Genomic DNA, 13,155 nt, shown 5'->3' with positions numbered 1-13,155 from the left:
CCCACAGGGCACAGGACGGGGACGACCCCCTGGACAAAGATAGCCTGTCCCAAGATGTCAACAGCGGCTGGTCTGAGAATCCTGGCCCTAAGGGTTTGGTATTAAGGGATCCTGAAAGTTCTCTCCAGCCTAGCAGCCTCCGAAACCCTGTCAACTTGGTCCCATTCCTGTCCCAGAGATGTGCCCTTCCCGGTTTCAAGTTCTGAGTCCTAAGTGCCCGTGGTGAGTATCCAGGCAAGCGTGTAGTTTCAAATAGACTAACAACAGTAATGCCTAATGAAAAAACTTTCACTGACCCAAAGAAGAGGTAACTCGTTTGTGTACACTGCGGCATGTTTGGTCTATTTTGTATCTTTAGAATACTTGCCTGCTTATTTTATTTTATTTCATTATTATTTTTTTAGTCTCTCCAATTTCATTAGAGGACATGTTGGGGACATTTTTTTCTCCCAAACATTTCTTTGTTCAAGATTGGGTGAAGACGGGGGCGCCTGGGTGGCTCAGTGGGTTGAGCCGCTGCCTTCGGCTCAGGTCATGATCTCAGGGTCCTGGGATCGAGTCCCGCATCGGGCTCTCTGCTCAGCGGGGAGCCTGCTTCCCTCTCTCTCTCTGCCTGCCTCTTCATCTACTTGTGATTTCTCTCTGTCAAATAAATAAATAAAATCTTTAAAAAAAAAAAAGATTGGGTGAAGACGTCCCAGGAGACTTTGAAAACAGTCTCCACCAGACCTTCACCATGCGGTTTTATCTCAATGGAGGAACATGTGATTTTTCCTCAGTATGATGTAGCCTAAGCAGAGGAAATACTGACCTCGTGAAAGGTAAGGCATTTTACATCAGCAAATGTATTTAAGGAACGAAAATGAATCTTATCTTTCGGTGAAGGCTTCTACAAGATTTCCTGATAGAGAGGTGTTCTCCTCGACCCTGATGACCGCACGGTGCCTTATCTACAGACTGGAAAGTAAGGAAATTGCCTTTCTCTACACATTTTGACTATCTCTCTAGTCAAAGTTCTTGAATTCAGGTTAACCTCCAGAGTGAAGTCAAATCATTGACATCTCCTGTGTCTGAAAACTTGGAAGTCGGAAGCCAGTTCCTCAGCCAAACGCAGGGCCCAGAGAATTCAAAGGGAAGAAGAGGTCAGGAACGTGTGCGTGCGTGGCCATGGTGGCCTCGTCCAGGGGTGTGGCTATGTCGGGAGGGCGGGGGGCAGCCGGAAGTGGGGGTCTCCGTGGGGTGGTGGGGAGAGGAAGCCGGAAGGAAGGAAGCCGGAAGGGAAAGACAACAGTGAAACAGGAGCGCTGGGGTAGGTCTTAGGCCAGAAAGACAGATGAGGGCATGGAGAAAGGGAGGAGGGACAGCCCAGCCCAGTGGGGATAAGGGGTCCAGAAAACGCCTGTGGAGGACTGTGCTGCCCAAGAAATTCCACATTCTGGACTCCTGCGAAGCAAAATTTCAAATAGGAAAAGTATGAATTTCTTCCTTGAAAATTTCTTGACCCCTGATGGGAAAGCCGGAAGGGCAGAGAGACAGGGAGCCGGGCGGGAGGGCGGCCCAGGGCGTTCCTGGGCTATGTGCACTCCCTGCTGCTCTAACAAACTGCCACAGAAGAACTTAGAAATGACACAATTTTATTATCTTAGAGTTCTGGAGGTCAGATGTCCAAAATAGGTTTCACTGGACTAAAATCAAGGTGTCGGCTAGACTGTGTTCCTTCTGCAGGCTGTAGAAAAGAATCTGTTTCTTTGCCTTTTTTTTTTTTTTTTTTTAGCTCTTAGTGACCACCCACATTCCTTGGCTTAAGACGCCTTCCTCCAGCTTCGAAGCCAGAGCCTGCATCCCTCCGGCCCCTTCCGTCCTCGGGCCTCCTTCTCTAACTCTCCGGCATCCTTATTTCCCCCATAAAGACCCTTGTGACTATATGGGCTCCATCCAGAAAATCTAGAACGATCCCCCCTTTCCGAGGTCCTTAACTTTGTCACACCTGCAAAGTCCCTTCTGCCCCCTGAGGATCACATAGTCAGAGTCTCCGGGGATTAAGATGTAACCTTCTCCAAGGAGCCACATTTCTGCATCAGCTCCCAGCATTGAGTCCTTAGCCTGCGGGGCAGGTACAGTCACAGCGAAGAGGACCAGGTGGAACCTTCTGGAACTGTTCTCCTAGTAGCCCATCAGAAACAAGACAGTATCCAGGCCAATGGTGACATCTTCAATGATCTCAGAGATGTAGGGCTGGAGACCCTACCGTATCTCAGTTTAATTTACCAAGATGGGCTCTCCAAAAACCGGATGGGTCCTCGGGAGTAACTGGAGACGCCCGCAGGCTCAATTAGGTAGTAACCTCGGTTGTATTTGTCATTATTGTCATTATTGACTATGTCATTATTGCCCGGGCAGATCAATAAAACTTCAGGGACAACGTTTACTATCACTGATTTGGAAAATGCATTATTTTCTGTTCCAGCCAGAAAAGAAGATGTGAAACAGGGTGCATTCCAAGGATCCGACAGCGGGACTAATTTGCAGTTTTGCCTCGGGGCGATGTTACCTCCCCTGCTCTCTATCATAAGAAGGGTGGAGTGATCTGAAGCCCCTAGACACCACACAGAGCCACTACATTGACGTCCCTCGGAACACCGCATGGAGCCACTGCGTTGACGACTCTGTGCTGATCAGTCAGGATGGACGGAGCCGGCCAGCACTTCATTGTCTCTTCATGCAAGGACTCCAGAAAAGCAGGCTAGGGAGGCAGCAGCCACCACAGGATCCCGAGGCACCATAGACAGAGCAGTGGTCCCTGGTTATGTCTCTGAGCCAGCAGACTTGCCCTGAGCGGCTCTGGGGCTGTCATGATGTCAGACCACTGTAGGAGGTCTTCTAGACTGAATCCTGTCCTCCCCAAAAATGTCACATCTCAGAATGTGACCTGATCAGAAGACAGGGGTCTTTGTAGAGGTGATCAAGTGGGGGGGCCCCTGTCCCATACGACTGGGTGTCCTTCTAAAAGGGGGTGATTCGAACACAGAGACACACAGAGAGGGAAGACAATGGGAAGAGACACGGGAGAAGACAACCAGCCGCACACCAAGGACAGACACCTGGAAAGGGTTTTTTTCCCCTCTCAGCCCTCAGAAGGAACCAGGCCTGCCGACACGTGGATTTCTGCTCTCTTCCCTCCAGAACCCAGAGCCAGTGGATTTCTGTTGTGTAAGCCTCTCAGCGCGGGGTGCTTTGTCAACCCCAGCAAAGCGATACGAGAGGGTTTTCTGTTGTTAAATGGATGTATGTTCCCCTATTAATGCAGCCAGGCAGCCTCTGGCTCTTCTCCTCCACTCACCCCACACGTGGCCTCAGCCACCAGCGGCTGTCGTCCAACATTCGGGAAAATCTCCCCACTCGCAATGACTAACTGGTCGGTCCGCTCTAGGGATAGCCACCAAATTCTACTTAAATGTCAGGAGCCCGCAGGAACCACCAGGGAGCGTCTCAGAGTCTTAGCAAGAGGCTGAGCTTTGCTTTAGATCCTTCCTTTCACGTGGAGGCATCCGGTTCCTCACAGCTCAGCTTGCATGAGGACTGCCCATGGCCATGAACTTCTCAGAACCCGATTCCATAAGCACCACACGGGGAGGTGCTTTTGCGCTCCCTCTATCCTGGGCATCAAACCTTGCAAGACTTCCCTATTTTGAGAAGCTCCTAAGCTTGACTGATTGCCTCTGGAGGTGGGTTTGAATGATATTCTAACCATTAAGGAAGGATTAATTGGGTTGCCCTGGAAGGGACTCCATTCTGGTTTCCAAATTTAATACATGGCCAAGTTCCACCAAGAGCCTGCAAGGCCTGGCTCGCTCGCTCTCCTAGAGCGAGCTGCTTGGCAGCGCCGACCTTACTAAGCAGAGGGCGAGAGATTTAGGCAGTAAATTCAAAACCCCACCCCCTCCACTGCTTGCTCAGTCCCAAACTTCTCATAAATGCTTGAGTGACATTTAAGGTGGTTCTTCCCCCTCAAAGGGAAATCTAGGCTGGAGGGCTTCATTCACTTGCATCTCGACTTCGGAGTGGGGTTGCTGGGGTCTGACTGGCGCGCACTCCTTGATGCGTATTAATGAAGACTGAGCTCTTGGAATTAAACTTTTATGACAATAACACACTGATATATACATGCTCATACAAGAGAAGATCTAAAATACTGCTGCTAATAATACATGAATCTTAAAAGCTTCCTGGTAACAACTGCTGGTCTTTGATATTTAATTAACACGAAGCCAGAGCCAGCATCAGATATGCTGTTTAGCAAATCCTAACAGTAATAAAATAGTAATTCACTTATTTATTCCTAGATGTCGTTTAGATGGTTAGCAATTCTCTCTTTGTTCTCAGATAGCACATTCAGTGAGTCTGGGGTCAGATATGCTCCCATTAGATGTGCCTGCTTACACGTGACGGTGTGAGCGGTTCGTCCCTAAAGCACTTGGAACAGAGTCGAAATCAAGCGTCTCCATGAGGCAGCAGTTTTAGGGTACGGATCAAGTGTTCTCACCACATTTCAACGTGCTGTACTTCAGTGTTCTCCTCGTTAGCACGTGTCCGAGGCTTTGCCCTTCCTCGCAATGCTGACCTGTGGATTATCTGCACCTCATACATTTCCGCACATAATCTTCCTTCCCATCTTTGGGTTCTCTCCCGAAGGGTTCCGTTGTTTATTCTCTGGCACCCACAGCTTAGCCCTACTTCAGAGAACCTCTGGGGCGATTTTTAGGAGCTACGCTTCTACACTTCTTTAAAGACACCAGCCTTTGATTGTGTAAATAAAAACAAGGTTTTTATTTTTAAAACCATCCTGATTCTCTGTAGTAAAGCTTAAAGTAGGTTGATGAATGAATGTTTCACCTGAAATGGTGTCAAATTTCTAAATTTAGTTTCAAGCAAAGAATCAATGAACGGTCAGCAATGTACATCATTCCTATAAAGAGAATGTAGGTCCCTGTCTCCTACTGGTATCAGTATACGTATAAATCAACAATGGAGGTTTTCAGATAATCTAACTGTATTTTCGTTGCTCAGAACAGTTTTGTACAAAGCACACTCAGAAGATGGCTGGGAAACATTTTTAAGCTACAGATCACACACACACACACACACACACACACACACACACGACTTGGAGTGAAACAAGCAAGCACATGCACATGGGGCTCTTTGGAGATCTGGGCTTTGCTTCCAAAGACACAGTTTGCGTAAAGATAGAAATGGACCTTGTGAATACATATAACCAAGATGAACCCAACGCAAATTGTTTCAAGTCTACACAAACCACGTCCCCCTGGTACAGAGCAGTTCTTTCCTTAGTTGAAGTCATGCATGGTGGAGAAGCCCTGCCCCGGGGCTCTCCTGAGCTCTCTGGTGAGCCTGTGGGTAGAGGTGGGGAGGGTCTGATTTCTCAGCAACGTCAGGACTCGGCACACGCACGCACAAGAGTGTTCTTTTTCCCAGACAGGCTATTTTCCTATCTGTCCTCCCTGGTAGGGAAGGAATTCTGTGATAAATGAAAATATATGTAAAAAGAGGGACATGGCTTAGGTCAGCAGAGTTCATAGAGGCAGGAGCACTGAGGTCACCAGAAGCAGGCAAGGGACGTAATAAGGAGTTTCCGTCTGGGCCGATGAAAACGCTCGGGGGAGGGAGGGCCATGACCACGGCACGACAGTGTGAATGTGCTTAATGCCCCCGAACTGCATTCAAAAATGATTAAAATGGTAAGTTTGGGGGCTATGTATATTTTACCATGTTTTTTTTTGTCAAACATGTAAATAAAGGGTCATATTAGTAAAATCGCACCTAGACATTGTGCCATGCGAAGGTGTCAGTATTGGAAAGATCTGGTTGTCTGGTGGGTGCTCCTCTCCGTGGACTCAGACAGGCTGGCACGAGGGGAAGGGGGGAGAACTGCTAGGACTTGGCGCCTGTGCACAGCGAAGGACACACCAACAGAATTGCAGGGCGGCCTGCGGGACGGGAGAAGATATGTGCACGTGGCAGAGCCGATGGAAGGCCAGTATCCGAAATACGTAAAGAACTTACAAAACTTAACACCCAAAAAGCAAGGAATCCAATTAATAAACGGGCAGAAGACACAAACAAACGCTTCTCCAAAGAAGACCTCCAGACGGCCAACAGACACATGAAGAGATGCTCAGCCTCACTCGTCCTCAGGGAAAGCAGATCAAAGCCACAGTGAGACACCCCCTCGCGCCTGTCAGAAGGGCTAAAATCAACAACACAAGAAACAGCGGTGTTGGCGAGGATGCGGAGAAAGGGGCAGCCTCTCACGATATGGGTGGGAGCGCAAGCTGGTGTGGCCCCTGTGGAAAAGAGTATGGAGGGTCCTCGAGAAGTTAAAAATAGAGCTGGGTGGCTCAGTTGGTTGAACGACTGCCTTCGGCTCAGGTCGTGATCCTGGAGTCCCGGGATCGAGTCCCGCATCGGGCTCCCAGCTCCATGGGGAGTCTGCTTCTCCCTCTGACCTTCTCCTCGCTCATGTTCCCTCTCACTGTCTCTCTCTCAAATAAATGAATGAAATCTTAAAAAAAAAAAAAAATAGAGCTACCCTGTGGTCCCAGTAATCGCACGACTAGGTGTGCACCCCAAAATGCCAAAACACTTATGCAAAGGGACACATGCACCCCGATGTTTACAGCAGCGTTATTTGTAGCCAAGATTCGGAAGCGGCCCGAGGGTCCACTGACTGACGACCGGATGCAGACGACGTGGTCTGTGCGCACAACGGAACGCTGCGCGGGCGTAGAAAACAACGCGACTCTGCCTTTGCCCCACCACGGATGGAGCTAGACAGTAGTAAGTCAGTCCGAGAAAGACAAATGCCATTTGATTTCACGCATGTGTGGAATTTAAGAAACAAACAAGCAATGGAAAAAAGAGACAAACCAAGGAACACACAGACACTTAACTCTAGAGAACACACGGCTGGTGACCGGGGTCGGGAGGGAGGGATGGGGACACAGGTGATGGGGATGAAGGAGGCACCTGTCCACCTGTCGTGATGAGCACTGGGTGGGCCATGGATGTGTGAATCGCGACACCGCACACCTCTACGACCCCATGTGAACTCTGCTGGAATTAAAATAAAGAAGCAGAAGTTAATCATTTGAGAAGAGAAAAAGAACCGCTAGGAGAAAGAGCTGGGAAACCGCTACAAAAGAGCTCGGCATCTGTCCTCTAGGACGGAGATGGAACCCTCACGAGAGGACGGCACGAGAGGACTGGGAATGCCAAGAGGACCGCGGCAGAGAAGGAAGAGGGAGGAGGCCAAGCCCGTGGAGGGAGATGGGCACCGCCGTCGGACGCGGCCTCTGTACCGAGTGAAACGTCAGGAAGCCGTGTGCAGCCCTGACACCCCCGCGTCCCTACGGTCCCCGCGCAACGGTCCAGGTGTGCAGCCACCTCGGCGGGTAAAGAATGCAGTGGCTGTGTACGCAGCGGGACAGTATTCAGCCTTATGAAGGAAGGACATCCTGTCATCTGCCAACAAGATGGACGGGCCCCCGGGGAATGTCGTGCTAAGTGACGTGACAGACCCAGGACGACACACACAGCATGATCTCACGCAGAGGGAGGATCCGAAATGGTCAACGTCATGGAAGCGGAGAGCAGAACAGTGATTCGAAGGGGGAGGGGGAGAGAGAGACGGGGAAGGGGGTGGTCAGAGGGTACAAAAGTTCAGTTACGTAAGACAGACGAGTTCTGGAAGTACCGTACAGCAGAGAGCCGGAGCTAACCGTACTGCCTCGTATACTCCCAACGTTGTACGAGGCTAGAATTCGTACTGTGTTCTTACTGCTGCTGCTGCTGCTGATAGTAACAGTGGAGGCAGGAGGAAACTATGGGAGGTGATGGAGAGGTTTATGGTCTTAATGGTGGTGATGGTTTCACAGGTAGACACTTATCCCCAAACTCACTGAGTTAAATGCATAAATGTATATGTAAAGATGTATACAAATGCATATGTACTGTGTTTTATATCAATCATACCTCAGTGAAGTGGTTTCCTTCTTTTTTTTAACAGAGAAGGAGAGAGCGATTGCAGATGGGGGAGGGGGATGGCAGAGGAGAGGGAGGGAGGGAGGGAGAGGGGTCTCAAGAAGGCTCCACATTGAGTGCAGAGCCTGACGCAGGGATTGAGCTCAGGACCCAGACATCACAACCTGAGCCAAAATCAAGAGTCAGACGCTTCACCACCTGAACCACCCAGGTGCTCCAGAGAAGTGGTTTCCAACAGCCTCTCTGCACTTCCCATTCATTTATGGTTCCTAATCCCTGCCTGACTCCTCCCCAGCAAGGCCTGAGCTGTTTGGAAAAACACCATGAACCACACCAGGCCCTACCACCACCGTCTCCAGGCCTTCCAGAAGGCAAATGAATGCAAAGAGGTGTCCCCCGCTGAGCCACTGGAGCTAATGGCCAGCAGGCCCGAAGCACAGTGTTTCCTGGAAATCCAAAGCCCTCGAGCTGGGCAGCATGAAAGTGAGAAGATTCGGGGCGTTGTGGTCAGGACCTTCACATTTCTGATGGGTTTGCAAGCAGGCAAAAGAGAAATCTGACTCAGTGCCTAAAGTGAAAGCTGCTGGGTGAAGTTTGGGCTATTGCGTCCGGGCAAGGACCCACTTTCCCACAGGTGGACCTACCCAGAGGCACAAGAGGGGTCACTTCTGTGGCCCCAAAACTCTTCAAGGAAATAGTGTTGGAGGAGGCAGGTCCAGCCCTGGGGGAGGTACTGTCTCCAGGAGACGGTATTTAACTCCCTTCTTGCCCCAGATCTGCTCCGCCCAGAAGCCCCTCATCTCCTTCCCAAACCAGCTGCCGGGAACCCTCACCGCCTCCACTGGGTCCCTGATCTCTCTTTGCCGTCCTGCCTAAGACCAGCACTTTCATCCTCCGACAATGGCATGTTCCTGAAGGAGCGCTCCATGCAAAGACCCATCCCCAACCATATCCCGTGTGATGCTTCTCTGTCTCTTTCAAGCCCCCCGGAAACTCTCCCCGCCGCCAGGAGCGCATAAACCCTCTTCCAGGGGACCGTCCTTGCTCTGCCTCACCAGACTTCCACCTGGATCTATGTTTTTTGTTTTGTTTTGTTTTGTTTTTTTTGGTCTTTTTTAACTATAATGCATTTCCTAGGCAGAGGGGAAGGTCCAGGCAAAGGCTCAAATATGTAGAAACGCAAGACGTGTCCAGGAAACAGTCAGCAAAAGCATTTGCTGAAAACCCCATGACACTCCATTCGGTCACCCCTGGAACATCCACATTCCTCTACATTGAATGACCGTGACCCAGCCACAGAGACTTCAAGTCTCCCCATCACCCCGTCCCTCCCCACTCCCCGGGCCCCCCTCTGCCACCACACTGTCCACCCCAGCAGGCGGAACCGTACGAAATGGCCATTGTTGGGGCTCCAGAAGTCCAACATCAAGATTTCACACGACCCCGTCGAGCACGTTAGCGAGGCCCCGTCCAATTCTCTGCTCTCCTCTGGTTACCCAGATGCTCTTCGCGGCTCCTCCCTGAGCCATCTGCCTCCGCCAGGATCAGGGCCGTGGCTCCTCACCAGCGCCCCGGCCTATCCTGGCTCAGCCCCTGGCCATCCGGCTCCTGGTTACCAGAAAGCAACATGAAAACTGTCCCCTGAAGGCCTACAAGACACACCCCCAAACTCTCAGCCAGGCCTTCTGGGCCCTCTACAGTCTGCATGTGACCTGCTTTTGCAAACGTATCTTCTACTGTTCAGCTGGGCTGGAGGTCTCCCTGGAGGGGGCCCTGCACCTCACCCAGCCCAGCGGTTCCCAAACCTGGCTTCCCCTCAGAATTTCAGAAGCCGTTACTTCAACGGTCTGTCAATCAGTCACCCCAGCTTTACGGTCATTCCCACACAGGCTTACAACACCTAGCTCTTCAAAATGTTTCTAAATTTACAGACGATTCCTCTGAGTCATTTTAGGTTCGCAGCAAAGTTTAGCAAGAAGGTACAGGGAGTTGGGGGCACCTGGCCAGCTCAGTCGGTAGAGCACACTATTCTCGATCTCGGGGTTGTGAGTTCAAGCCCCACACTGGGCATAAAGAGGACTTAAAAAACAATGTCTGTAGGGGCACCTGGGAGGCTCCATCGCTTAAGCCTCTGCCTTCAGCTCAGGTCATGATCCCGGGGTTGTGGGATCGAGCCCCGCACCGGGCTCCCTGCTTGGTGGCGAGTCTGTTTTTCCCTTTCCCTGCGCCCCTCTACCTGCTTGTGCACTCTCTCTCTCTCAAATAAATAAAATCTTTGAAAAATAAAGTCTTTAAGGAAGAAAAGACCTAGAGAGTTCGCACATACCCCTTCGTCACGCGCACACACAGCTTCCGTACCGTCCATATCCCCAGTCGGTGTGTGCATTTCTAACAGTCTGTGAACCGACACAGACACCTCATCAACTAGAGAAAGACAGTTTTGAGTGGGTAACACTTATTGTTTAAAAAGATGCCAGCATTGCAAGAAGATATACAACAAAACATGAGCCTCTCCCCAGCCCGACGGCCGACCCCAGCCTCCCATGTTGGAGGAGCACTCCTTATTCACACAACCACACTCGCACGGAGGTCTCCACAGACACGTTAATACAACGGAAGCATACTATACATATGATCATTCGTCTTAATTTTTTTTCTCTTAATAATACATATCAGAGATTGTTTAATATCAGTACAAATTAAAAGGCTTCCTTCTTTTCCGTGGCAACTTGCAGGGTGATCCGAGATTTATACTGACATCTCGAGCTCACCCCCCAACTGGGGGCGTGGGGACTTTGTTCAACGCAGACTCCCAGGCCCCTCCCAAAGGTACTGATTTTCAAGGGTTGGATCCGGGAATTTTTATTTTACACCACTTTTCCAGGTTCCTCTCACGCAGGCACCTCAAGGGGCGAGGCAGTTTGCCCAGCAGGAAGTGTGGATGAATGAGCCCATCCGGAGGTCCCCCCAGAGGTGTGGCTGTGACCAGTAACCCCCAGTATCAGAGTCTTGCTTGTAGGGAGCTCCCCAGAGATCGTTTCCTTGCAGGGCCGTGCGCGCTGCTGTCCAAGTGCCTCCTGAGTTACAGAGGAACATTACGGCAATGCCATCATGGTTTTAATGAGAAATAGGTGTTTTGACGGGGCTCAAACTCCCTGGGTGAGAGGGTGAGGTGTTTTTGGCTAGCGGTGTATTAAACATACTCCTAACACGCAGGAGCCACTTCGGATATTCTGTAAAGGCAGTTTTCCACCGATCTGCCCCATGCGTGGTGAGGACGATCTTGGTTTCCAGAAACCTCCAGTCTCCACCTCACCACTGACCCCCCCCCCCATCGGGCAAGGGGGTGCTGTTTCCTGGGCTGTAAAAGGAGGACATAATATCCGCATTGTCTGCCTCTTTGGGGACTGCCGTGAGGCCATTTAAATAGAAGCGTTTTGAAAAGTTGAATGTCTCCCACACAAAATAAAATAATGGCCTCACTTTTAGAGATCTAGTGGCAATCCAAAGGTTCCCATGTGGAGGATTTGGTCCAGGCAACGTGGACGGATGCCACTCATGCATCCCGCTTTGAATTTTTCAAATTATTTTTGACCTATGAAAATAATGGAATTATACGGTAGGAAAAAGACCTAAAGGTCATGAGGATATAAAGTGAAAAAAATCGATTTATGAAACATATGGGTTAATAGATAGTGATAGATAGCCCTTTCATTTGCTACACATTATCCTAAATGCCCCTCAGAGCGACTGTGTTAAGAGTAACATTACTATTAAAACCCCCACTTCATAGATGATAAAACTGAGGCCTAGAGAAGTTGAATAATTTTGCACATTACACAGAGTGGCAGGGCCAGTGCTCTGTCATGACCCCCAAACATCCATCTTACCCTCTGAGGATGATCACTGTTCAACACTTAATTGCACATCTGTACAGTCTGTTTCAGTTCTGTTTCTGTCTAACAACTCGCCCTAAAACTTGGACACTTCCTACAAAATGCGTTTGCTGCCCCACAGTTTCTGTGGTTCAGGAGTCAGGGTTTGGCGTCACTGGGAATCTCCAACGGGGTCTCCGCTCAGGTGTGGTCGGCGTGTCGTGGCCTGAGTGTGGTCTCATCTCCGGACGCAGCCTGGGGAGTCTCTGCTTCCAAGCTCATTCTCATGGCTGTAGGCTGGTCCCCGTTCCGGACAGGCTCCTGGGCCGAGAACCTCAGTTCCTCATGGCTAGAGGTTCCCCCTGGGTTTCTCACCCCCTGGACCTCTCTCTCTCTCTCTCTGAGGGCTGCCTCAGGACATGGCTCTACCCGGAGTGAACCAGCCGAGAGATTGAAACCAACAGAGAAGCCACAGTCTTTTTATAACCTAACTTCAGAAGTCATATCCCATCCCTTGGGCCATGATCTGGTCCTTAGAAGCAGGTCGCGAAGTCCAACCATCACTCGAGGGGGGGTGCTCCCCAGGGGTAACCATCAGGAGGTGGGGATCAGTGAGGGCTGGCTCGAAGGCTGCCTATCATGATGGCCTCGGAAGCTTTTCTATGCACACAAAACTGCATTTTCTAAAAGCCAACCTTCTGCGTTTCGCCTCTGCAGATATCAAGGTGGTTTTTATGTTTATTAGAGCATGTAGAGTTCCACTAATGCACAGGTCATAGAATGAATAAACAAATCCCCTGTTCATGGGCAGGTAGGTTATTTCAAGTAAGACAGCCCCTTCTCACTCATTTTCCAAGTGTGCTCTGGGTACGTTTGTGGGCTCTGGGTCGGGTGTTGGGGGCTCAGAGATGGAAGGACGAGACCCCTGCCCCCGAGGCAGAAAGACAAGTCAACACACGATTGTGCTGCTGTGGAAGGAGGTACAAGGTGCCCTAAAGCCCAAAAGAGGGGCTCAGCAGGTCTGATCCTTCCAGAAGGAAGGGAACCATCTGTCCTCCCCGGGAGAAGCAGAGTCACAGAGCTGCTGTTTGTGGCACCCACACCTCCCGTGACGACACAGGCTCGAATGGGACGGACAGTCCAGACGGACAAGGGGAGGAGCACCTCGCCTCTCAGACCAGCTCAGGCCATGCCAACATTCTAAAGGCCCTGCAAATGC

Source organism: Mustela nivalis (genome assembly GCF_964662115.1).
Source record: "Mustela nivalis genome assembly, chromosome: 6".
NCBI classification, from domain to species: Eukaryota; Metazoa; Chordata; class Mammalia; order Carnivora; family Mustelidae; genus Mustela; species Mustela nivalis.
Note: the sequence above shows the minus strand (reverse complement) of the source record.